General features: G+C 40.0%; 1 pseudogene; it reads right to left on the bottom strand.

The window, feature by feature from the left end:
* Positions 1-4,051: 4,051 nt before the first annotated feature.
* On the bottom strand, positions 4,052-25,121 carry LOC138847784 (vomeronasal type-2 receptor 116-like; annotated as a pseudogene).
* Between the last annotated feature and the right edge of the window lie 11 nt (positions 25,122-25,132).

Here is a 25,132-nt window from a genome sequence, read left to right as displayed (position 1 = left end):
TGCAGTGAAAGCTCATCTATTTGATGCCTTTCCAATTTCTTGTTATAGGCCCCTATTGCTATAAACTTGCCTCTCAATACTGCTTTTGCCGTATCCCATAAGTTTTGATATGTTGTGTTGTTATCCTCATTTACTTCCGGAAAGTTTCTGATTTCTCTTTTGATTTCTTGAATGACCCAGTGTTCATTCAGGAGCATGTTGTTCAGTCTCCATGTGTTTGCATACTTTCTGGGGTTTCCTGAGTTGCTAATTTCCAACTTCATTCCTTTATGGTCTGAGAAGCTGCATGGTATGATTCTAATTCTTTTAAATTTGCTGAGACTTGCTTTATGGCCTAGTATGTGATCAATCCTAGAGAAGGTTCCATGCACTGCTGAGAAGAATGTAAAGTCTTTAGATGTAGGATTGAAAGTTCTGTAGATATCTGTTAGATCCATTTGGGCAATAGTGTCGATTAAATCTGCTGTTTCCTTGTTGATCTTCTGTCCGGATTATCTGTCTGTTTCTGAGAGTGGAGTATTGAAATCCCCCAGTACTATTGTATTGGAATCTAAGTCTCCCTTTAAGTCCCTTAACATATCTTTTAAATTGACCGGTGCCCTGTAATTAGGTGCATATACATTGATAATTGTTATATCTTCCTGTTGAATTGAACCCTTAATCATTATATAGTGCCCCTCTTTGTCTCTCTTAACAGTTTTTGTATTAAAGTTTATTTTGTCTGATATTATTATGGCTACACCTGCTTTTTGTTGGTTTTTGTTGGCATGGAATATCTTTTTCCAACCTTTCACTTTCAGTCTGCATGCATCTTTGTTAGAGAGATGTGTGTCTTGTAGGTAACAAATAGTTGGGTGTTGTTCCTTAAGCCAGTCAGCCAGTCTGTGTCTTTTAACTGGACAGTTCAGGCCATTCACGTTTAATGTGACTATTGATACATAGTGACTTTGCCCTGCCATTTTCCCGGAGCTATTTTCTAGTATATGCTTTGAGCTTCCCATGCTCTTTTACTGGTAGGTGTTCTTCCTTTACGTTCTTTCATATTGATGGCCGTGTTTCTGTGTTTCTGAGTGTAGCACATCTTTAATTATCTTTTGCAGGGCCGGACAAGTGGCGGCAAAGTCTTCCAATTTCTGTTTGCTATGAAAGGTCTTTATTTCACCTTCATTCATAAATGAGAGCTTAGCAGGTTATAATATTCTGGGCTGGCAATTTTTCTCTCTTAGCACCTGTGCTATTTCTCGCCCTTCCCTCCTAGCCTGTAGTGTTTCTGAGGAGAAGTCTGCTGTGAGTCTGATTGGAGATCCTCTGAGAGTAATCTGACGTTTCTCTCTTGCACCTTTTAGGATCTTTTCTTTATGTTTCACTGTGGTGAGTTTAATTACCACGTGTCGTGGTGAGGATCTCTTTTGGTCATGTTTATTGGGGGTTCTATGATCTTCCTGTACTAGGATGTCTCTGTCCTTCTCCAGACCCAGAAAGTTCTCTGCTGGTATCTCACTAAAAAGGCCTTCTAATCCTTTCTCTCTCTCCATGCCTTCACGAACTCCTAGAACCCGAATGTTGTTTTTTTTTTTTTTAATAGTATCCTGTAGATTCCCAACAATATTTTTTAGATTTCTACTTTCCTCTTCTTTTCTTTGGTTTGACTGTATCCTTTCCTGTTCTCTGTCTTCTAAGTCTGATATTCTCTCTTCTGCTTCACCCATTCTGTATTTAAGGCTCTCTAATGTGTTTGTCATTTGATCTATTGAGCTCTTCATTTCATTTTGATTTCTCTTCACTATCACACTTTCCTGCTCTACTAGTTTCTGCATTTCATTTTGATTCTTCCTTAAAATTTCATTTTCACGAGAGAGATTCTCAATTCTGTCCAATAAGGATTTCTGTAGTTCAAGGATTTGCTTTTGAAAACTTCTGAATGTTCTTATCATAAATTTTTGGAAATCCATATCTTGCATTTCTTCTATCTCATCATCTTCATAATCTTGGCTTTGGGTGTTTTGTTTATTTGGAGGCGTCATCGTGTCATCGTTGATTTTGTTCCCTCGATTTCTGTGTTTATTGCTTGGCATGGTTAATTCTGTTTCCCTCACTGTGAGTTTTTTTTTTTTTTTTCATTATACTATGTCCCTGTTAAGTGTACTGCCCGCTGATGGAGGAGCCTTGGAGGCTTGAGATGGGTGTGGCCTGAGAGCTCTGCTTGGTTCTTCAGGGTTACAGGTGTGCAAAGGTGACACCCTCAGGTTATGCATGGTAAATCTCTCTTTATTTATTTATTTATTCATTTATTTTATTTTATTTTATTTTAATTTATTTTATTTTTTTGTTCAGGAGGTAAGTAATACTGCAAGGCTGAGCAGAATGGATGGTATTTAGCTTTGCTGGCTTCTACCCAAAGAGTCCTGTGGACTCCCACTGGGTTGCCTAGGCTACTGAACTGTTGTCTTAACTCTCCCCTTTTATTATGTATATCCCAGCTCTTTGTCTCTTGCTCACCTTTGCAAGGTTGGCAGAGAGTGGAACTTGTCTGTACCAGTATGCCCCCACCTATTTATTTATTTATTTATTTTTCCTTCTCTCCTGTAGTCTGTTGGACTTTCCTGCTTCAAAACCCACGTCCCTCTAAAATTCTGTCCGCTGTTTCCCCGCCAATGTCTCCGGTTACTAAGCTTACCCCGCTTCCAGCGCCGATGTGTGGACTCGGAGCCCTGGGCGTCTCTCCTCTCCCCGCTGGTTTCTTTGTCACATAGACTCATCTTCCCTCACTGGCGCTCAGATTCTGTGGATTCTGTGGTTCGGCTTCCGCGTGGTGGGCGACCCTGGTCTCCCAGTAGGTCCTTTGAGTCACAGTAAATAGCTCCGGAAGAGTTTCCTCTGCAATTTTTTGCTGATCCTTTTTCTGAGGCCACTGTAACTCTGCTTTTATTAAACTAAATTTTCCTGGACTACCAGTGCGCGCCCTCACTATTCCGCCATCTTGGCTCCACCACAGGACAATGCATTATACCCATTAAAATGATTTAACATGTCGAATATTTGCACTGAAATATTCCAACTCTATAATAAAGCTGACATTAATAGTAAATGAATAATGAATGAATAAATACACTAATGAATGAATAAAAAAAGCAAATGGGCAGACGCTGTGGTACAGCAGGTTAGTGCCCTGGCCTGAAGCTCCGGCATTCCATATGGGGGCAGGTTCGAGAACCGGTGTTCCATTTCTCATCCAGCTCTCTACTACGGCCTGGCAAAGCAGCAGAAAATGGACCAAGTTTCTGGGACCCTGCACCAGGAACCTCTGTCTCCTTTCTTCATATCAGTGCAGCTCTATCCAACGTGGCTAATAGGAAGTGAACTGAACAGATGGAAGACATCTCTCCCTCTGTCTCTCCTCTCTCTGTGTAAACTCTTTCAAACAAATGAATAAATCTGAGAAAACAGCAAACGTGTAACTCATTTTAATTAAATAAGAATATTACAATGTCCACCAGGTGACAATGAAAACACAGAAATGAAAAGCAATGAAAAGTTTCAAGGAGAGCCTTTATCTGAGATCAGTTTGTGTTTGTGAACATGAAACTCAGGCTAAGAAATTTATAAACAGTATTATTTTTGAAGAGAGGAGGATTGGGACAAGTGTGAGTGTGTAGTGGATATAACCACCATTTGTAACTATGACATCCCATGCGGGTGTCAGTTCATATCCTGGCTGTTCCACTTGGAATCCTACTCCCTGTTAATGATCCATAAAAAGCAGTAGAAGATGGCCTAAGATGCTGACACTCAAATGGACAACTGAAATAATCTTGGTTTAGGAAGAACCAGCACAGGGCCACAGCAGATATCTTCAGCATCTATCACCAGATGGAAGGTTTCTTCCACTCTCCCTTTCTTTTCTATGAATTGGTGCTTCAGAACAAAAACATTTTAAGAGAAGCATAAACTATTCATAAGAAGGTTACATTCTGCAAGTTATTTTATAACATCAGAATGCAAAATCAGTTTTATAAACATTAGTCTCTAACAACTGAAAACTGCGAGAGCCTTAAGAGCTACACTTCAGAACATCTGTTTCCTTGGAAACTATTCTATCTCTCAGTCCTTTCAAAGAATTCTTCTTAGGACTGAAGAGAATAATGTAGCACTTGGGGACAAAGATGCAGCCCAGGAGCCCTGCACTGGAGCACAAGATGGAGAAGACCTCCACAGCCACCATGACCTTCCCCTTGGTGCTGTGGTAGACAGGCAGGAAGGTCACCCAGACACTGCAGAACACCAGCATGCTGAATGTCAGGAACTTGGCTTCATTGAAGGTGTCAGGCAGATTCCTGGCTAGGAAAGCCACAGTGAAGCTGGCCAAGGCCAAGGAGCCCAGGAAGCCCAGGACACAGTAGAAGGCAGTGATGGAGCCCTTGTTGCACACCAGGATGATGTGGCCATGCTCAGAGTGTGCATCTGTGTCAATAAAGGGAGGAGAAGTCCCAAGCCAGATGGCACAGAGAGCCAGTTGGATCAGGGAGCAGATGGGAATAATGGAATTAGGTACCCCTGATAGCAGCCAGTGTCTCATCCTTCTCCCTGGGGCAGTGACCTTGAAGGCCAGAAGCACAGTGATAGTTTTGGCCAGGATGTTGGAAACAGCCACGGTGAACACCACTCCAAATGTGGTCTGCCCTAGTACACAGGTGGTTGTGTTGGGACGACCAATGAACAATAAAGAGCAGAGGAAGCAGAAGATGAGGGCGATGAGCAGCATGTAGCTGAGACAACGATTGTTGGCATGACTATGGGAGTGTCTCAGTGCTTCACAAAGACCCCAAGAATAGTAGCCGTGAGGACAGAGAAGCACAGAGCTGTGCAGACCAGAGTCATCCCCAGGGGCTCTTCAAAAGACAGAAAGGTCAGTTTTTTGTAGAAGCACTGGTCTCGCTCTGTGTTGGCATACTGAAGATCTGGACACTTCACACACTGGTCCATATCTGGTAAGAAATTTAATAAACATCATCCCAAGTTCAGTTATATCTGATTCTCAAGTACCTTCTAGAATACCCAACGAAGCTAGTTTAGGCAAATGGTCCTTATTTGATGTGAAAGACAGCATATAAAATGACATATAAAATTATTGGCAATTATTTATGTCCATCTTCCTCATGTTAGCCAGTTAATACTTCATCTTCCTAAGTACCTTACATAATGATGAGTACATGCTCTTTTTCTCCTAACAAAGCCATAAGGGCTACTCTCTGAAACTATTCATGGTGCTTTAAAAACATACCTTAACCTCTGTTATTTTAACACCACAAATTCCTTCTTCATTGTTTCTTCAGATTGGGAACTGATGATCAAAGTGCCAGAGGGTTGCATGTGTGGTGAGGGCTACTCTGCTCTTATATAGTGCACATTCTGCTGCATGCTCACTTGGAACAAGATCAAGCAGCAGCTCTGGTTTTAAGTTTTTATTTAATGATTACATTTTTTATACATTCACCTTTAGGAATATAGGGGTTCTTTTCCCTATACCCACCCTCCCACTCCAACTCCCATCACACCTCCTTCTCCCTCTTCCTCTACCATCTCCTTCTTCATTATGGTTCATTTTTAGTTTGGTTTTAAATACAGAGGACGAACTCCATGTTAAGCATAGATTTCAACAGTTGGTATCCACACACACAGACCACATATAGAGCACAGTTTAGGAACAAAATTTGCAGTCGATTCTCATAGTACAACTGATTAGGGACAGCGGTCCTACATGGGGACTAAGTACACAGTGACCTCTGTTGTTACTTTAACAATTAACATGTTTATATATGTATGATGTCAGTGATCACCTGAGTCTCTTGTCATGGTCTGCCAAGGCTATGGAAGTCTTTTGTGACCAGAGACTCCATCAGTATTTAGACAGGGCCATATGTAAAGTGGTTGCTCTCTCCTCTCTTCAGACAAGAGTACATCCCTGTTTGATGACCCTTTCTTTCAACAGAGGTTTCACAGAGATCCTCCATGTAGTCTATTTTTTGCTGCAGAGTCGTGGCTTTCCATGCCTGAAATGAGCCTTTTTAATAGTACTATTCCCTCTGTACTCTCATGGCCTATTCAACCACCCAATGGTTGCAGTCTTTGTTTTAATGAGTATTCATTTAATTATAATTTACATGAAAGTCAGAGTTTCAGAAAGAGCAGGAGAAGCAGAATGGAGAGAGAGAGAGAGAAAGAGGGATAGGAGGACAGGGAGAAAGGGAAAGAGGTAAAAGAGGAGGGGAATGATCTTCCCCCAGTGATTCACACCCCAAAAGACATTAGTAGCTGGAAATGGGCTGTTTTGAAGCCAGTAACTGGGAGCTTCTTCTGGGCTTCCTGTATTAGTGTGAGCTCCAAAACTTGGGCCATCTTCAGCTGCTTTCCCAAGCATCAGGAGAGAGCTGCATTGGAAGTGAAGCAGCTGGGACTGAAACTGTTGACCAACTGGGATGCTAGCATCCCAGCCAGAGGCTCAACCTACTATACCACAGCACTGGCCCCAGGTTCCTACTCTTAATATCATGGACTGGGAGATATACTTTGTGAATTTGGGTTGCACAGAAATCACCAGGTGATCTCACTAAAACATATCTCTTTAAGGTAGAATCTGGATTATGTTATGATAGGGGAAAGCACTGATTGACAAACCACCATTAGAAGGCAAATGGTCAAGTTCTAGAGAAACACAGAACAGCTGTACACTTGATAACAGCTGGATTATTTGCCAGCATTGAACATTTTCATCAAGGAACACACTAGGATGCTGCCTGTAATCAAAGTCAGTCTGTAGATCAGCTTGAAACTTACTGGCATATTTCCACTTTCCTGTCTTTTTATCCTTGAACATGAATTTTCTCTCCAGCCCTGTCTGTATGTATCCTCTTGTTTTCAATATATTGCTCCTTCGATGACTGATGTCTCAACTTGCAGATTTCTTTAAATATTTAGTTAATCTTACCTTTGGATATATCATACTTTTTAGACATTACATTTGCCAACTTTCATAGCTTTGTTTTCCAGAATTGGTAAGGAAAAGTAACTGCTTTGTACTGTTTTGTATATCAGTACTACTTATTTCAATGATCAATTCACTGATTTCATTACACCATCCCAATATCACTTTTTGTGACAGACAGAGTGGATAGTGAGAGAGACACAGAGAGAAAGGTCTTCCTTTGCCATTGGTTCACCCTCCAATGGCCACTGCCGCTGGCGTGCTGCGGCCGGTGCACTGCGCTCATCCAAATGCAGGAGCCAGGTGCTTAACCTGGTCTTCCATGGGGTGCAGGGCCCAAGCACTTGGGCCATCCTCCATTGAACTCCCTGGCCACAGTAGAGAGCTGGCCTGGAAGAGGGGCAACTGGGACAGAAACCGGTGTCCCGACCGGGACTAGAACCCGGTGTGCCGGTGCTGCTAGGCGGAGGATTAGCCTATTGAGCCGTGGGGCCAGCCAAATGTCATTCTTTTTTGACAATATGCATGGAGCCGAATCTCCTGTGTAATTTTTTGTAGAAGTTGCGTTCTTTCGTCAACTTTGTATCCAATCTTCAGCTGTAATTTCCATGTTTTGTAGCATTCTAAAATACTCTTTAGGATTGAAAGCTAATCCTTCTTTTTGCCATGTTTGAGTCGTTTTGTTCTTGTTTAGAATTCATTGATCACTTAGATTTTATTAACTATTTTTTCTCAGTTATGCTAATTATTATTACATTTTTCATGTATTATAAACTGAATCAGATTTTATGAAACTCTTTGGGCATGATGTAGCCTATTTTCAAAATACTGTTGGATTTACATTGAGATTTCAAATGTATGAATTTATTTCAACAACACTGTCTTAAAATTTCATTTTGCTGAATATCTGGCAGTATTTGATCCATCAACTTGAGATGTTCCCATAGAAGAAACAGAATTTTTACATTTTTCCTGTTCTCTATAGGAGTTGAGAAAATATCTGAAAATTGTTTACCACAATTTAAGTATTGGGAATTATTTTAATAACTGTGAGGATATTTGGATGTTTGAAATATTGTTCAACAAATTACATAATATTTCTATCTGAAAATATCTGAATTTCTTCTATATTTTTCAATGTATCAGAATTAAATGATTAATAAGCTCTAAAATTAGTATTTTTATATATAAATAGACCTCTTCAGCTTTCTTTGTGTATACACACTGTTCCATCTTGCTGAGGTTCATAAATCTTTCTTGTTTATGATCACCAACTTTAAATTCTTCCAATTTTTACTTACTTCAATTTCCTTATAATGTCCACATTTTACCTTCAAGGGCTTGTGCTTAATTTGCAGTCATTGACCTACCTTGGTATGCATACTTATTTTTTTATAGACAGAGTTACAGAGGGAGGTAGAGACAGAGTGAGGTCTTCCATCTGCTGGGTCACTCCCCAGATGGCTGCAGCAGCCAGAGCTGTGCTGATCTGAAGACAGGAGATTCTTCAGAGTCTCTCATGTGTGTGCAGGGGCCCCAGGACTTGGGCCATCTTCTACTGCTATCTCAGGCCACAGCAGAGTGCTGGATCAGAAGAGGAGCAGCCAGGACTAGAACCGGTGCCCATATGGGATGCTGGTGCTTCAGGTCACGGCTTAAACCCACTGTGCCACAGTGCCAGGCCCACTATGCATACTTATTACCATGTATGTCAGCCTGTGGTCTTTTGATATGAATTTTATAAATGTGTGTACCTATGTAAGCATAAGAAGGTTCTTGAAGATTTATATTTTGAGCAGCAATGACTTTTGTCAAAGGCTAAATCAGCCCCATTTATGATATTTGATGAGTATTATCCCCAGGATGATATACTGTATGATTTCTAAGATAGTTTTTCATATAACACACAGTTTGTGTAGAGTTGCACTTTCTCACTCCAAGCATGCTACACTTGAATTTGGTGAAAGCCCTTTTACCTATACAAGCACAAGAAACTCAGACATGAGTTTTCCTATACTGAATTAGCACATACACCACACTACTCCCATGGACTGTACTCTGTTGCCAGAACCTTTCATTATCAACAATAAGTTTCACAAAATTAGAATGATACTAAATATATGGTACAAATAACTACTCATACAACACAAGCAAAAACTGGAAAATCTTTATGATACATGTGATAGCATAGTTCTGATTCATGAAATAAATCTTAGAAATGCCACACTGTTTTATGGGATGAATATTCTCCAATCTTGGTTTCTATTCATTTTTTACCATATGTATATCAACCTGAACTCCAACATGGTCAGCATTACAGAGACATTCAGTCTTTTATATGCTTTCATAAATAATACAGAGAGTGTATTGTGGAAAGTTTTATCCTTTTGTGGATTATTATTGATTATAAGGATTAATTTCTACTGTAAGGGGAAAAACTGTTCTCAGCAGTCATATTCCACGGATTTTCTTTCCATGGATAAGTTGATAATTTAAGAAACTGGTGGTAACTTCTCTAAAGGGCAGGCACTGACTTACCTGTCTGATTGGAAATCTCATTCCCAGGACAAGGTGTGCAATCAAAACAACAGGCAGGCTTTCCCTCAAGAGGGGTTTTCCTGAATCCAGGGCTGCAACTCACACTGCATACTTAGCATGGAGTCTGAGAAAAATCAGATGAGTGTTGATCGTAATTCAGACTATTACTTAAGTTCCAAGTAGAGGGTTTCCAAGTCTTGCAAACCTATTCACTGAAATTGTAAACATCTGTTTCTGACACAATGACAACATTCTATTTGATTTTCTTAAATAGATTCAAAAGACTTGCATGAACAAGTGTGTGTACTGTCCATCCTCAGACACTAAAAACATAAGAAAGTATTTGCATTGGAAGTGGAGTGGTTTAATGTCTCTAAGTGTCTTTTGAATAAGCCATACTGCACATACTCCCTTAGCAGTTGGGGGGTAACAATGTCGTGTGAACCTTATGATCAGTCCTACTTACCTCTGTAATTCCTGTGGCCCACTGTATCAAATTCTCAGAGAGAGACAACTGTTCACTCTGCGAAACATATGGGGAAAACCGTCCTACTTTAACCTTACGTCCAAAACCATATGGAAAATTCCAAAAGTTGAGAATGTCATATTCAGCTTCCAAATTTTTCCTGTGATTCAAATTCACTAGGTCACCAGCTGGATTGGTAAACTGGAGGTTCTTCATAAATGGGTGCAACTGAAAAAAATGCATCATATTCTCATGAAGACTGACCAAGTGATAACACACCAAACCCAGGTTACAGAAAGCCTCTCTTTGTCTGTATTCACAAATAAACAATAGAACTTGTTTAGGACCACCCAATGAATTGAAGTAAAAAAAAAAATAAACCTGATGAGAACTACATCAAGGTAAGTATGATTTCACTCATTTTTCTACAAAGACAAGGGAAGTCAAAAATATCTAGCTGTGTGATTCAAACCATTTCCAACAGTGCTTCCCAACTACCAACACTCATTTTCTCAGTGTACCTAGGACAACTATCTGTAATAAAGTTACCGGAATAAAGAACTGTGCAAATTATATGAGATCCCTTATGTTCATTGTAGATGAACATGCTCAGTAACATTTGAACCTGAAAATAATTACTGTACTGCTGAAGTTGAAAATGGAATAACACAGTCTATGTATTTCACATTGTGGGGAGCAACTGAGACTAGACTAAGTTACTGGAATTAAGACTTATTCTATGCATCTACTCTCCCACAATATGGCCCTGAGAGAGAGCCCAAACAACCTCTATGCAGCTGCCTCTCGCCAGTTTGACTGATAAGCTGCAGGAGCTGATCCTGCTCCTTATTGGAGGAGAGCAGCATGCTCAGCATGTGGGTAGCAGAGTTGGTATTGGTGGAAGAGGACTATAAAGGAGGAGAGAGACAACATGCACCAGGAACATCTGAAGGAACACCTGAGCAGCCCCCCGAGAGAGCCGGCCGGCGGTGTGTCGCTCCTCCGCGGAAGCGGGGAAAGTGGCAGGGGGTACTGCCCCTCCACGGAGGTGGAGGGGTCTGCAGCCAACCCGGTAAGGACCAGCAACAATCCTGGGAAGGGCCGAGCACATGAAAGAACAGCGCAGGGTCCAGTGTCGCTCCTCCATGAATGGGGGAGCGACACACGTCAAAATTAAATTGATAGAATTGGAGAATATTTTTAAGTAACAGCATTGATGCTTATCCAAATTACCTTCCCACTTTTCATTGGAGCCCTTTTGTTAATGACAAATTACAGGCAGAGGCTCATTTTTATCTTGTGTTTTGGAGAAAGGTTCCCAAGCTACTTGGATTGCACACCTGCAGAAACTCTTAAGGGGATCACTTCAGGAGTACATGTCAACAATGGAAACCAAGTTACCTGCCAGGGAGAAAAAGCCACCTTTGCCCCATTGTTCACTGGCTGCAATTCTACATCTTGTAGAAGCATCTCATGTACACTGTGGGCCACAGCATACACAGCATTGTATATGTTGTAACTCCCATCACTCATGGTCATATCAAAATGATGCGGAGGCAATGATTCCAAGGAAGCATTCAGTGGACAGTTCTGCAAAGTTTTACAGGATGTCCCAGTAACTGAGCAATTAAAAGCCAGTGACCAGAATTTGGAGAGGTAAGAGTCTTCTGGGTACTTGGAAGGGTTAGCTGTCCGAAGAAAGTTTTTGAAACCAGAGATCTCCGTATGGTGGTGTGAAAAAATGAAAGTCCCATGGAATGAGTGGAGCAGGAAAGGTTTCTCAGAACTGGCAAAATCCCATTGTGAAGTGGTGACCCAGACTTTCCAAACATTAACTCCTTCCATGATTGAAAGCTGGCGCCTATGAGTGACTCAGTGACACAGAAAAGAATCACCACATTTGCTGAAGATTTTATGATCTGGATATGAAACATATTTTGGAATGAAGAAAGTGACTCTACAGTGGCTGGGATCAATTCCACAAAGTCTACACAGATGCCGTTTTTTTGCAACTCTTCTTTCAAATCAGACATAAACTGAATACATTTTGGGAGGTCTGAGATGGCCAAACCCACCCAGGTCCACCAAAAATAGAGCATCAAGGAGGCCATGCCATGGGCCAGAGAAGTGTCTTTGGGTGCCATCTGATAGAGGGAAGGAAACTGACCACTGTCACTCAGAAGAGGTTCAAAAGGCCCAAGAGTCAGCTAAGGGAAAAGGCAAGAAATCTGTGTAAGGTTATTGTCATAGTGTAAATTATCATTCCTTAAGAAATTAAGCAAATGATGGAAGTGTCAGATTTTAGAATATTTCATTTTTCTCATCTCCCACTACATGAGATCTTCCTAGTTCATGAATTATTAGACTCACAGGTTGAGAAAAACATTTCTCCTTTTCACTCACCCATACCTCTGCTTCAGAACAAATGTGGCTAATTCACAAAATCTCTGCACGTCTTCTCTTTAGATCACATACTGTGTCAAATGTATAAGGTCTCTGTCCCTTAAATTTTTGGTTCTAAGGAAGGCACCCAAGGTGATGTACTTTATCCCCCTTTTTCACTACATACTCACCTGTGGAATTTTGTAGAGTTCCACCAGTGTCCCCATTTGGACAGCAATGCTGCTTTCTGATATTACAGCAACAGACTTGCTCTGTTTCCTACATGTGTACTTAGGAACGTGCTTTTCCAGTCCTGCAAGCCAGATGAAGGGGTTCTCCATCACAGTCATATGAGTGTGCATGACATTATAGAGACCAAATCCCAAGGTCATGTTGGGTAAAAGATGGGGGTTTTTGTTGATCTCCTCAATAGCGAAAACCAAGGCCAGAGCATACTGGTAGTTTTTGGACTGAAGCCTGCAAGAAATACACAAGGATTTTAAGGGAAAAGCCTCCAATCCAGATTATCATCAATTCTGTGATTACTATGACAGATAGATTGGTCATGGCCAAACATTCATATGTTGTAATCCGTATGTGTAGATTTGCTGAGTACAGAGTGTGAACTTTTGTATTTGGAGGACACGTCCTCACCAGAACCAAAGCTGCTACCAACTTTTACTGGTTTCCAAGCCTAAATGATTCTGAAAAATAAGATCTGCTTTTACATCATAATGTCTTGGGCATATTATCCCATGGTTGTCCATGCAGCCAAAGAGCATGATCTTATTTTTGGATGCATATCTCATCAATTTAAATCATCTCTGGCAACAGCTACCTCTTCTAAGTGTTTGTATTTGATATCTAAAGTAAATACTACAACAGGTTCTGGAATGCACTCTCTAAAGTTTATGCACACCTAGGAGTACACTCCAGTTGTCAACGAAATCATGACAAGGAAAGTCACATCATCTTCAACTGCCTCTAAATTATTCCTACATTCACAAACTACAATGATTCTTCATCTTACCACATCATTAAGTGCTTGTTGAAATAGCAGTCATACGACCATAAGGCTGCAGGTTGTAAAGGGAAAAGAGAGTAACCCAATTGAAGGCTATGTGATCAAAAAGAAGGATGATGTCACAGCACTGAAAATGGTATATGGGAGTCTGTAATTAATCCTGAAAAATCTCTTCCCCATCAAACTTACCCATCAACCAGTATCACAAGCCAGGAAAATAAAATCGAATTCAAAGCTTCAAAGAAGGGAAATAGTGAAAAGAGAGGAGCACTTTAGAGAAGCCACAAACACTCCCTGGGTGAACATGAATCACTGGGCTTCGAGGCACCTGATGGTTTTCAATTAAGCCAGTCATGCATTTAGATCACTAAACATATGTTAAAGTAAATCATTATGAGTGGTAGCTGTATTTACTCCAAACAGGACTTCTTCACTCAACTTTTCCTACAATATTGAATATAAATAGCCTTCCATGCAAAGAAAATGATGCATTTCTACTTTCTAGGATCTGACATTTCACAAAAAAAATGCAAATGAGGAGCCCCTTGTATTTATTTCTGATGTCCTGTGTGTTAATTCCTCATGAATAGACTAGGTCATGCACACTGCTTGTTAAGGGTCACTGTGTGCTCCAGAGGAAGTGACAGTTTTTCAGTTCTTGGTTCTTGCTATAACATAATATGGATATATGTATGCATATCATATATGTATTCTCTCTATATATCTATACATAGGTATACTATAACCATGCACACAGTAGCTATATATATATAGTGTTTTATGTATATATAATTTGCATACATATTTGCTATCCAAATATGTCATTCATACTTTGTAGCATGAGGAAATTTGAAAATCATTACTATGAATCAAATAAAATTCAGTTTTGTATTTCATATATCTGTTTCTCTCCTCATTACTATCACACTTCCATTATTCTGCATCCTCTCATTTCTTTCTCCAGCTGCTGCCTTGTACCAAAATGTCTAGATGGCTCTTTGACACACTGGAATTTGTAAGTTTATCTCTTTTATGCTGTGTTCTTTATCTCTAAAAACAGTTTATCAGTAATTGTTGTATATTCTAAAGTTGGTGAATCTAACATTGGAGGGTATAGTGCCTAAATCTATTGACAGTTCAGTATTTCTTGTTTTTCCAAGTATCATCGACACAGATAATTTCCCTTGGTTTGCTAAGATTTTATCATGATCTCCAGTTTGCATGGCATACATCTTGGAGGAACTTGGGCTCTATTCATAGCCTCTTTTCCTACTACTGGAAATTCACTACCTCCTGGTCTCTGTCATTAAGGGTACACTTAAATGATGTGCTGCATGCATAACCATGGAGAATACTACTACTAATGAATAAATATTTCATGAATTGGATGCCATGTGCACACATTAAATTAGGTGAATTTATAAAAGTCAATGTGAAGTGAATAATATTGTTACACCAAGCTAATATCCATTAGATTTTTTTCTACATAAATCTTTGGACAAATGCCATCAGTTGCACCACCTTGGTGGCACCAACTATACTTCTCAAATCCATTGGCTTTAACGATACTGAAATGATCTATGTCCTAATACCTACCTTCTATCAAAGTTCTATGCAGCTGCAACCTACTTCCTGTAGCCTTACAGTAGAAACCAATTAGAAAATTGGCACCTTCATAAACAGGTTTGAAGAAAAGAATTCTGCTATCCTACAACATACTATATTCTGCATGCATGGAATTTATATATGCTATATATGTATATGAAACCATTATATTTAGCTACAAATAAAGGATCTTCAAGAGGGGCAGAAACAGAATAATCCCCCTTAAGAAATCTATTTTGCCCAGAAAAGGCAGAATTGGGGAAACACTATATATGTAGTAGATTACAACCATTGAAATTCTTATGGGTATATTCATCAGTAAAATATAATTATTACTATATTTGTGAAAAGGTGTTGCCCTGAGATTTCTTTTACATAGTAAAAACTCTTTGAATGTCTTTATTCCTTTACAAGTGTAGAAGAAATGAAGTGTTCTCATGGCCCCAAATCTAGTACGTTGCCGAAAATAGTGTGAGCCTGTGTGGAATAGCTCATGTAACTCAGTTCATTCATTTCAGTGCATGGGTTCTGCAAGAATCTGCTACTGAGGCACAATAGGCCCCTGGGCTGATGAAAGTGGACAGGGAAGGACAGGAGGATACCGGCCAGACTCTGCTTCCTCCTCTGATGAGACAACATTTCCCTGAACAATCCACAGTGCCAGGCAGAGGGAAATGTCTTCCTCATGCCCCAAATCAATTACCAGTAGTTTTTAGGCAGGGCAGAAGATGGACAGGGCAGGGATACAGAACATATTTGCCTATAGATTTGCAGACCGAAAAACAAGTAGCTAATATGTAAATAAATGGAAAATGATTATGGCAAGGAGAACTTACCAGCTGAATCTGCGATATTTGCTGAACCTCTTCATGATTATGGGAACCTCATATGGGTAAATGCGCAAAAAAGCAGTAATCTCAATATCCCCATCCTTGTAAAAACTCTGTTCCATCTGGGAATAGCAGTCGGGACCATCCTGACAAGTCACAAGGAGATACAGCTGCAGAAAGAGCAACAGAAAAATCAAAGGAAACATCTGTGAAAAACCCTATGAGACAAGAGCACTGGAACATGCAGGGTCATGCAGGTGGATACATAGAGTGTGTGTGTGTGTGTGTGTGTGTTGTGTGTGTGTGTGTGTGATTGCTTGAAACAAGCCACTTTAATACTGCTCCATCTGACTTCTTTCCACCAGCTGTCCACTCGTCCATGGGGGAATCTGATACTTTTCTGCCCTGAGGCTCTGCAGTGCAGATCTTCTGTCCTGGTGGAAAACACAAGAAGAAAAACATGTTTGTGAATCATCCTCCTCACCCCAGGTGCCAGGATTTCCTCCAAGTCCATGGATACAAAGACTCAAGGGAGAGACTCCTGCTAGTTACATTTGGTCCAAGGGCTTTGTCAATAAACCACTTCATGAACTTTTGGCAATTATGTACAGGGATTGCATCAGAGGGCATGAAGGGAGACATGAGGTGAGGCTTTTAGTAAGCTTTCAGACCAGAAATCTCCAGTATCACACACTACAATGACCCAAAGTGCAACAGGGCAGCCTCCATCAGCCAGTATTCTGGGCAGCCACAAATCACTTTGATAGCACATAGACCCCAAACCAATCCTGTTTACAGAGATGCCCACTAGGACATGTGGTTTTCAATCACTGTGCAACCAGTAATCAGCCTGAATTCAGATATGTCCATTCGGCATTTCTAATCACTTCATCTTTAGTTGTAAAACATAAAAAAACTTCCACGTTGCTGTTAACCCTGGTAATCCCATAATGATCTGCTTTTGCACCTACAACCTTGGTTGATGCTCTCATGAGAACCTGGAACTATTTGAGTACTTATAGTTTTTTAATCTAAGCAGACAGTACCAGCTGGAAGTCACCTCTTTATTCCCACCACCACAAACACCAAGGGCAGAATGATGCCTCCAGACACCTATACTTCTTGAATGCAAGTGACTTTCAGGATGCTTATGTAGGACACCATCAGGGCAGCTAGGTACTATTAATCCTTTGCCAAACCACAGACTGCACAACACAAGAGTGAACAAAATGGATACCATGTCCTATAGGCAATAATGAGGATCGACACTGACTAATCATTTGTGCTTGTATACTTGTGTGAGGTATTGCCAAGAGAATAAATCTAATAAGGGGGTAGAAAGGGCATATATGAGAACTCTATTTTTCCACTCAAAAGTTTTCTAAACTCAAATTACTGTAAATGTGGTGCCTAATTTTTTTTTTTGACAGGCAGAGTGGACAGTGAGAGAGAGAGACAGAGAGAGAAAGGTCTTCCTTTTGCCGTTGGTTCACCCTCCAATGGCCGCCGCTGCAGCCGGCGCACCGCGCTGATCCGATGGCAGGAGCCAGGATCCAGGTGCTTTTTCCTGGTCTCCCATGGGGTGCAGGGCCCAAGCACCTGGGCCATCCTCCACTGCACTCCCTGGCCATAGCAGAGAGCTGGCCTGGAAGAGGGGCAACCGGGACAGAATCCGGTGCCCCGACCGGGACTAGAACCCGGTGTGCCGGTGCCGCAAGGTGGAGGATTAGCCTATTGAGCCACGGCGCCGGCCGGTGCCTAATATTTTAAGTAAAACACATTCTTCATTGCTTAGCCACTGCTCAGATGCCATTAGGGAGATTTTTTTTTTAACTTTTATTTAATGAATATAAATTTCCAAAGTACAGCTTATGGATTACAATGACTCCCCCCCCCCATAACTTCCCTCCCACCCGCAACCCTCACCTTTCCTTCTCGCTCCCCCCTTCCATTCACATCAAGATTCATTTTCAATTCTCTTTATATACAGAAGATCAGTTTAGCATATATTAAGTAAAGATTTCAACAGTTTGAGATTTTGATTAGGGGTACATACAAAGTGAGATGCAGTATACGAACAAAATACACAACAGAATTCAGTGACTTGCCTAAAATTGAAAATATAATTTCTTGATGAGTTAAACTTATTACTGGTACATTGATGAAGCTTGTTGTCTATTCAGTTAAACAAGAAAAATAAATCTAAATCAGAGAGCAAGCATCCACTGTTCTCTCTAATGTGTAGGAACTAAAAATAGAGACAACCTGAATGTACTCGATTCACTGAAAAAAGATTGGGAATGGAGAGGATGAACTCCATGCAATGAGGAGGCTTCAGAAAATTCATGGAAAATGTGTGTTATGAAACAGTTATGGACGAATTTTTTAAAAAATTAGCACCCAGATTTATTCAATATTTTTAGCTTCAGTGTTTCTTTCATATGTAACATTTTCATCTTCTATATCCTTAATGCTGCATTTGACATTTTTTATAGTTTGTGATGAATGCTTCAATTCTAGAACTTCAGACTTAATTCAGGGAAATATATATTCTAATTGCATAAACTTATATGGAATCTGAGATCATACATTTATGTCAAATTGAGCTTTAGCAACAACATCATAAAAGTTGATAATATTTTTCTATTTGAGACTTTTTATAATTTATATTGAAGTCCAATATCATGTAGGTTACTGCAAAACAATTTCCAAAAATAAAAATATGTGGACATTTGAGTGCATAGGTACAGAGTTCTGTCTGTGTACAGGGAACACTCACATGAACTTACACTCATTCTACATCGAGAACACTGTCTCCAATGGACTATCCTGGACTATCTTCTCAGGCTCAATACACTTCAAATCAAAAGTAGAAATCACTATAAGTCATTGTAACTTAATGTCATAGCAAGCAGTAAAGGAAACTAAGAAAATCTACAATGCAGAGATGAGCTGGCATGTCAGCACTCACTGTATCAATTCTCAGTAACTCCAAATTAGCTATGCTGGTATGTAAAGTCTACAACACTGCATTTTTAACCATTCTGAATTATGTCCCAGCCAAAAATCCCCAATTCCTCCAACTTCCAGCCATACTTAATCTGATGAAGCTCCTCTGAATACAACAGAACATGACACTTTGCTAGTGTTGCCATTTATGGTAATCCATCAGGAATCTGTTTCTACCATCATCCATCTAACCTAGGAATAATACTGCTGATTACTGAAGAGAGACCAAGATGGCTGAATGAGAAGGATATACTGTTATAATCTAGTAGGAGATATAAAAGTAAAAGTGGAAGAAACACATTCTCCTGGGATAGTTAGAGAGAAAACCATAGTGGGAATTCTATGGAAGGAAGAAGAATGCTGTGGATCAGTGTGGAAGTTGCAGACATGCAGTATGTTCAAGGACACAACAGACAACCCCAGCAGCCAAGAGCCAGAGAAAGCAACAGTGTTGGAGAGGGAGGGGTGATCAGACTGCAGTGCCTGAGTCACTGGTTATGTAATTGGAGGGAGAGATTTCAAGAGTCAACCACCTGAGAGAAAATTGGAGAATATGGCTGCATTTCCTTCCAGATACATGTTTCCAACATACAAATTAAAAAAACAGAAGGGACAGTACAAATATCATTGAAACTGCATAGAGGAATTGAACAGACATTCCTGCACAAATAGAAGAGCCAAAGGCCTTACCAAGGGTGCTAAACATTAGTAAACTTGGAATACTATTCAAAATCACACTGAGATATCACCTCACATCTGCTCAATTGGCTACAATAACTTTTGTTTTAAAGATTTTGTTTGAATGGAAGATTGAGAGAGTGAATGTGAGTGATACAGTCAGAAAGAGAGAGAGAGAAAATATCTTCCATCCCATGGTTCACTCTCCAAATGATCACAACAGCTGGAGCTGAGCTGATCCAAAGACAGGAGCCAGGGGCTTCTTCAGGTCTCCCAAATAGCTGCAAAGGACCAAAGACTTGGGCCACCTTCCACTGCTTTCCCTGGCCACGAAAGTGACTTGGATCCTTAGGGATCTTTGGTAAATGTCTCCAACCATGATTATTATCAACTCCAAACTTAGAACTACTAGAGAATGAATGTTTTGTGCAAATATGGGGAGGTTGAAATACTGCTCTGTAGCATGATTATAGTTGGTGAGGTCTTTGGGTGGTAATAGCAATTTTTTATGGCTTACCTAGTTGCTTTCTTGCAATTTTCAATATGAGACTGTGGAGAGAGTTTGTTACATCTCTCTAACAGGTGAAGACTGTGAGAAGAGGAAAGGAAAACTATCTTTAGTGGAGGCAGGAAACGTGTCCTGGACAAACACCAACCTCATGTATATTGATCCTGGTCTTACCAGCCTCAGCATTTCTGAAAAATAAATTTCTGTTCTTAGGTCAAAAAGTCATGGTACGTCATGACTAACAAAACAAGTAAATTGGGATGAACAGTAGTTACTCTCATTTGTGGCAACAGACGGCTTTCCCAAGTCCTTGGATTTTGTATTTGTAGCAAATGCCAGAACAAGCTCTGGAATGTTCTATCTAAATTGCATGTTCCACAAGGAAGAGAAACTGATTTTCAAAGGAAAGCAAAATGAATTAAATACAAATCAGTCTTGCTGAATTTTGCACATGTGCCATCATGGACCAAAAATGGTTATATATATATTAGCACATCATTAAATGACTCCTCAAACAGCATCATCATGAACATGACTTTGTGCAAGGTCTTTGGAAAGAATAATTCATCTGAGGGCTATGTGGCTAGCAGAGGCAGGATATCTAAGTGTGGAGCATGGTGGAGTACAAAGTTTGGCATTTATAACTGTTAAGCCTCCTCCTTTTCAAAACTGGGCATCAGCTCCCACCCCAAATCAGGAAACTAATTCAGATTCAAAGCCTGAATGAAGGAGAATCTTAAATGCAGAACATTTAGAAGATGTCAGAATCACTAGGGGGACTTCAAGTACTGTAGATCAAAAGGCACTGCACCTAGTGAAGCTGAATGGCTGCCATCTAGTTTTCTATGGAAATCTGAAAAGTATATTCATATAAATAATGACTATTGGTAGCAGTTCTAACTGCAAATAGGTCTTATTCTCTGAATCTTAACTCCAGACGTGCATGCAGATTGACTTGCAGGTAAAGAAACACATCATGCGTTTCTACAGCCACTGACACAAAACTTCCCCAAGGTTAGAACACAGGTGCCCTTTGTGTTTCAAGTGTCCTGAGTATTCAGTCATGATGAACAGTGTATTTCATGTTGACAGCTTATACACCCTCATATGTTCTGACCAGAAGAGGTATCTTTCAATTATTGGGCACATGATTTTATATGTTTCCAACATGACAAATTGTAAACTTGACTTTTCAAGTATCTCTTTATTATCTATGTTGCTTTCTGGGTGAGATAAGTGGAAAATTGCCATTCTAAGCAAAAATATATTTTCTGATCTGTATTTAGTCTTTCTCTTCTCTTCTTTGTCATTCTTCCAGTTTTTCTCTAATTGCTCTGTCCCTTTCATTTCCTCCTCCTCTTCTTCTCAATAAAGCTGTATATGATGACTGCCAAAGAGGCTTTATGGGAGTTTGCAAGTGGATACGCTATATCATTCCATCCTTTATCTCTTCAAACAGGTCATCAGTGGTAAGAAGAGATTCTGACACTGGGAAATCTAACAGTTGGGGATTTAGTGGCTCAAGCAGTTATTTTGAATTTAATATTCTTTTATTCTGCTGTCATCAACAAACGTCTATTTTTCCTTCACGTGTCTAATGAGGTTACTTCATAAGGTGCTTCTTGCATGACTTTTCACTTGCGATTTACCTGTGTCCTTATCACAATCTTTTCCTCCACTTAGGAACCATGAGAGGCTGGTACCGTGGTTCAATAGGCTAATCTCCTGCCTTGCAGTGCTGGCACACCGGGTTCTAGTCCTGGTCTGGGTGCCGGATTATGTCCCGGTTGTCCCTCTTCCAGTCCTCCTCTCTGCTTTGCCCAGGAGTGCAGTGGAGGATGGCCCAAGTGCTTGGCCCCTGCACCCCCATGGGAGATCAGGAGAAGCACCTGGCTCCTGGCTTTGGATCAGCTTGATATGCCGGCTGCAGCATGCTGGCTGCGGAGGCTATTGGAGGCTAAAACAATGGCAAAAGGAAGATCTTTCTCTCTGTTTATCTCTCTCTCACTGTCCACTCTGCCCATGAAAAAATTAAAAAAAAAAGAACCATGAGAGTTTCTCCTGGTCATGGAATAATCCCATGTTGAGTGATTTCATTTTCCTCTCATGTCTCAGAGTTTATCTGGGATTCCCACATTAATTTGCCCCAGATGCATAGTGAAATACACATAAATCTTTTCCTTTTAGGATGGTTCTTAGCCTTTGTCTGTTGTTTTGTCTGCAAAAACATTCAACTGTTTGCAATCCATTTCTTTCTTCCTGGGGTTTTCTCATCTAGCAAATTTAGGGAAATAATCCAAATCATACTCTTTGAAAGACCTTGATTTGTGTTAAATGAAGAAGGGAAATCTAAAAACACAAGGAAGTAGAATTGGGCAGAGTCTCCTACTTACCACAGGATTCCTGCCTCTGTCTTCTGATGAGAAAACTGTGTGCACAGAGCTGAGGCTCCAGACTTCGGCTGAAGATCAATTTGGGGGCATTCATTGTGGCAGATGTGTGGATCTCTGCAAATATCAGGTGTCGCTCTTGAGGAGCTGACCTGAGAGGTTCCACAAGAAGGAGCCCTTAAAACCATCCCCTACCCCTTCAGGTGCATTTACTGCAGTCTTGCAGGCAAGGTCAAATCCATACTCTGCCTCAAGCACCCTCTAGTGCCTGAGGGCGGTATTGACCCTGACTGAAAGGAAGGGAGACATGGGCATAAGAGCAGTAGACAGCTCCAAATCAAGACTGGGTCAACTGAAACATCCAAGTATAATGGAAAGGATCTCCATGGGAACATTAGATGGCTGTGCAGAAATAAACACGTGTGTGTACAGGAAGTCTGAAAGACTATTTAGATAGGAGCTGCCTGTGAGCAATGGGCTTGTAGTTGGTTTCCTTTTCTCTTTATAAATACTTAGATTCATTTGCATAAGGATACTATTGAACAATAAATGATAACTGGCCAATTTCACATTGAATTTAAAAATGAATGCCAATGCGTTTCCTTCTTAATGAAATAAACAAGCCTATAATAAAACAGACAACTCATGAAAAGTAAGTCAGCATAGAATATACTATTCAGATAATACATAAACATATGATCTAACTATGATTGATAGAAATTATAATCAGATATATTCTTGGCACAGTAACTCAGGACTTAGTTTTTGCATGCAAAAATGTAGAATTTCAGTGCCAGTGATCTTGGCTTTACAAACACACATACATACACAACAAAATTGTTTTAAAACTCAAGGACGCAGATACCAAATGACTTGGATATTAGAGGACACATATGCTAATGGCTATTCATACACAACTGAGTATGACTCAGGAAGTGTTGCTATGTTCTGAGACAGCCACATAAAGTTATGATACCTCCCACCCAAGTGCTTCTCAGGCTATAGCTGCTGAAGACACTGTTGGAGGGTTTGGGGAGAAAGAAGTAATTCTATGAGGAACTGATGACTCTGCTGGAGATGATGGGGACATTTAATTAAAGATGCCTCAGTTAGGGAAAAGGCTCTCAAAAGGTAGTTGGAATTTGCATGATTTGGTGCTTCACCACTTATCTTTGAGAATAATGGAAATTGGAGCTGGGCAGTGGTGCAGTATGTTAAGTTTCCACCTTGAGTGCACACACTTTACAATTTCTGCTGGAGAGCACTTGGGAAAAAGGTACCCTAATCCACAGTTGGTGGGAATGTCAAATGATGCAGCACTGTGGAATACAGTACAGAATTGTCTGTGAAAGAACATAGATCTGCCATATGACCCAGTCAGCTGACTCCTAGGAATTTACCCAAATAAAATGAAATCAGCATGAAAAGGGGTCATCTGTACCCCCATGTTCATTGAAGCTCAATTCAAAATAGCTAAGTATGGAATCAACCCAGATACCCATCAACTGATGACTGGATAAAGAAACCATGGTTTATACTCTAAGAATATTCATCAGCAGTAAAAAAAAAAGGAATACTGTCTTTTGCAATAACATTGATACAACTGGAAACCATGATACTTAGAGAAATAAGCCAGTATCAGAAAAGACATGTACTGTATGTGTTCTCCTATCTGTCATAACAAGTTCCTAAAAAGTATTGTATTGGAGTGAAATTGACAATTGAGGATCCATTATTGTTTATAGCCTTTGTCTCTATTTTTGAGGGATACTGTTGGTTTCTTCCTACCATTGTAGAACACTTTACATATTGTAGGGTTAATCTCATGGGTACAAAGTAAACTAGAAAAGGGTTCTTTGCAAAAATAAAGAATGGGAATAGGAGAGGGAGGGGAAGAAGCATAAGACTGTTGACAGGAGGGAGGATTAGGTGGGAAGTATCACTACATTCCTAATCTGTATATATGAAATTCATGAAACTTGTATACCTGAATTAAAATTTGAAATATAAACACATTGAGTAACTTACAAACAACAAAAAAAAATTAAAGGCAGAAGTTACAACAAAATACAAGTAATTCATGAACAATGGGAATAGGATACAATGGACATTTCTGCACAGTTAAATATATGACCAGAGGGCATTACAAAGGATCCTAATCAGCAATAAGTATGGAGAAACCATTCTACACCAGAAGGAGCCTCCACCTCACATCTACTACATTGGTACAGAGAAAAATTTTGCAAGTGATGTAGATAACACAGGGAATTTGGAATCTTTAAATTGCTAGAAAGTAACAGCACATATGGTATGGAAGGCAGTTGTCATCTCCTTAGCAAATTCAACACAAAATTAATTTATGACCAAAACATTCCACACCTGAGAGTACACTCAAAAATTAGAAAATATGCAAAAATCTCTTCCATATCAGTGCTTGTATCCAAACAGCCAAAATTGGAAATGGCACACAAATCAGTCTACAGTTAATTGGAGACACAAAACTCAAAAAAATTACAGCAAGGGTTTATCAGTTTGTCATGAAAAATGTAGATGCTTGCAATAATGTGGATGCCCCTTGAAAACACCATGCAAAATGAAAGGTCACCGAAATCCACAGAGTCCAATATTTAATTTGTACACAACATTCAGTACCATGAAATCCACAGTAACATAAACAGATTGGTAGTTGTGCAAAATCAGTTTTTCCATCTTAGCTTCTA

The sequence above is a fragment of the Oryctolagus cuniculus genome (genome assembly GCF_964237555.1).
Source record: "Oryctolagus cuniculus chromosome 16 unlocalized genomic scaffold, mOryCun1.1 SUPER_16_unloc_1, whole genome shotgun sequence".
In the NCBI taxonomy this organism is placed as follows: Eukaryota; Metazoa; Chordata; class Mammalia; order Lagomorpha; family Leporidae; genus Oryctolagus; species Oryctolagus cuniculus.
Note: the sequence above shows the minus strand (reverse complement) of the source record. Positions and strands in the feature narration are given on the sequence as shown.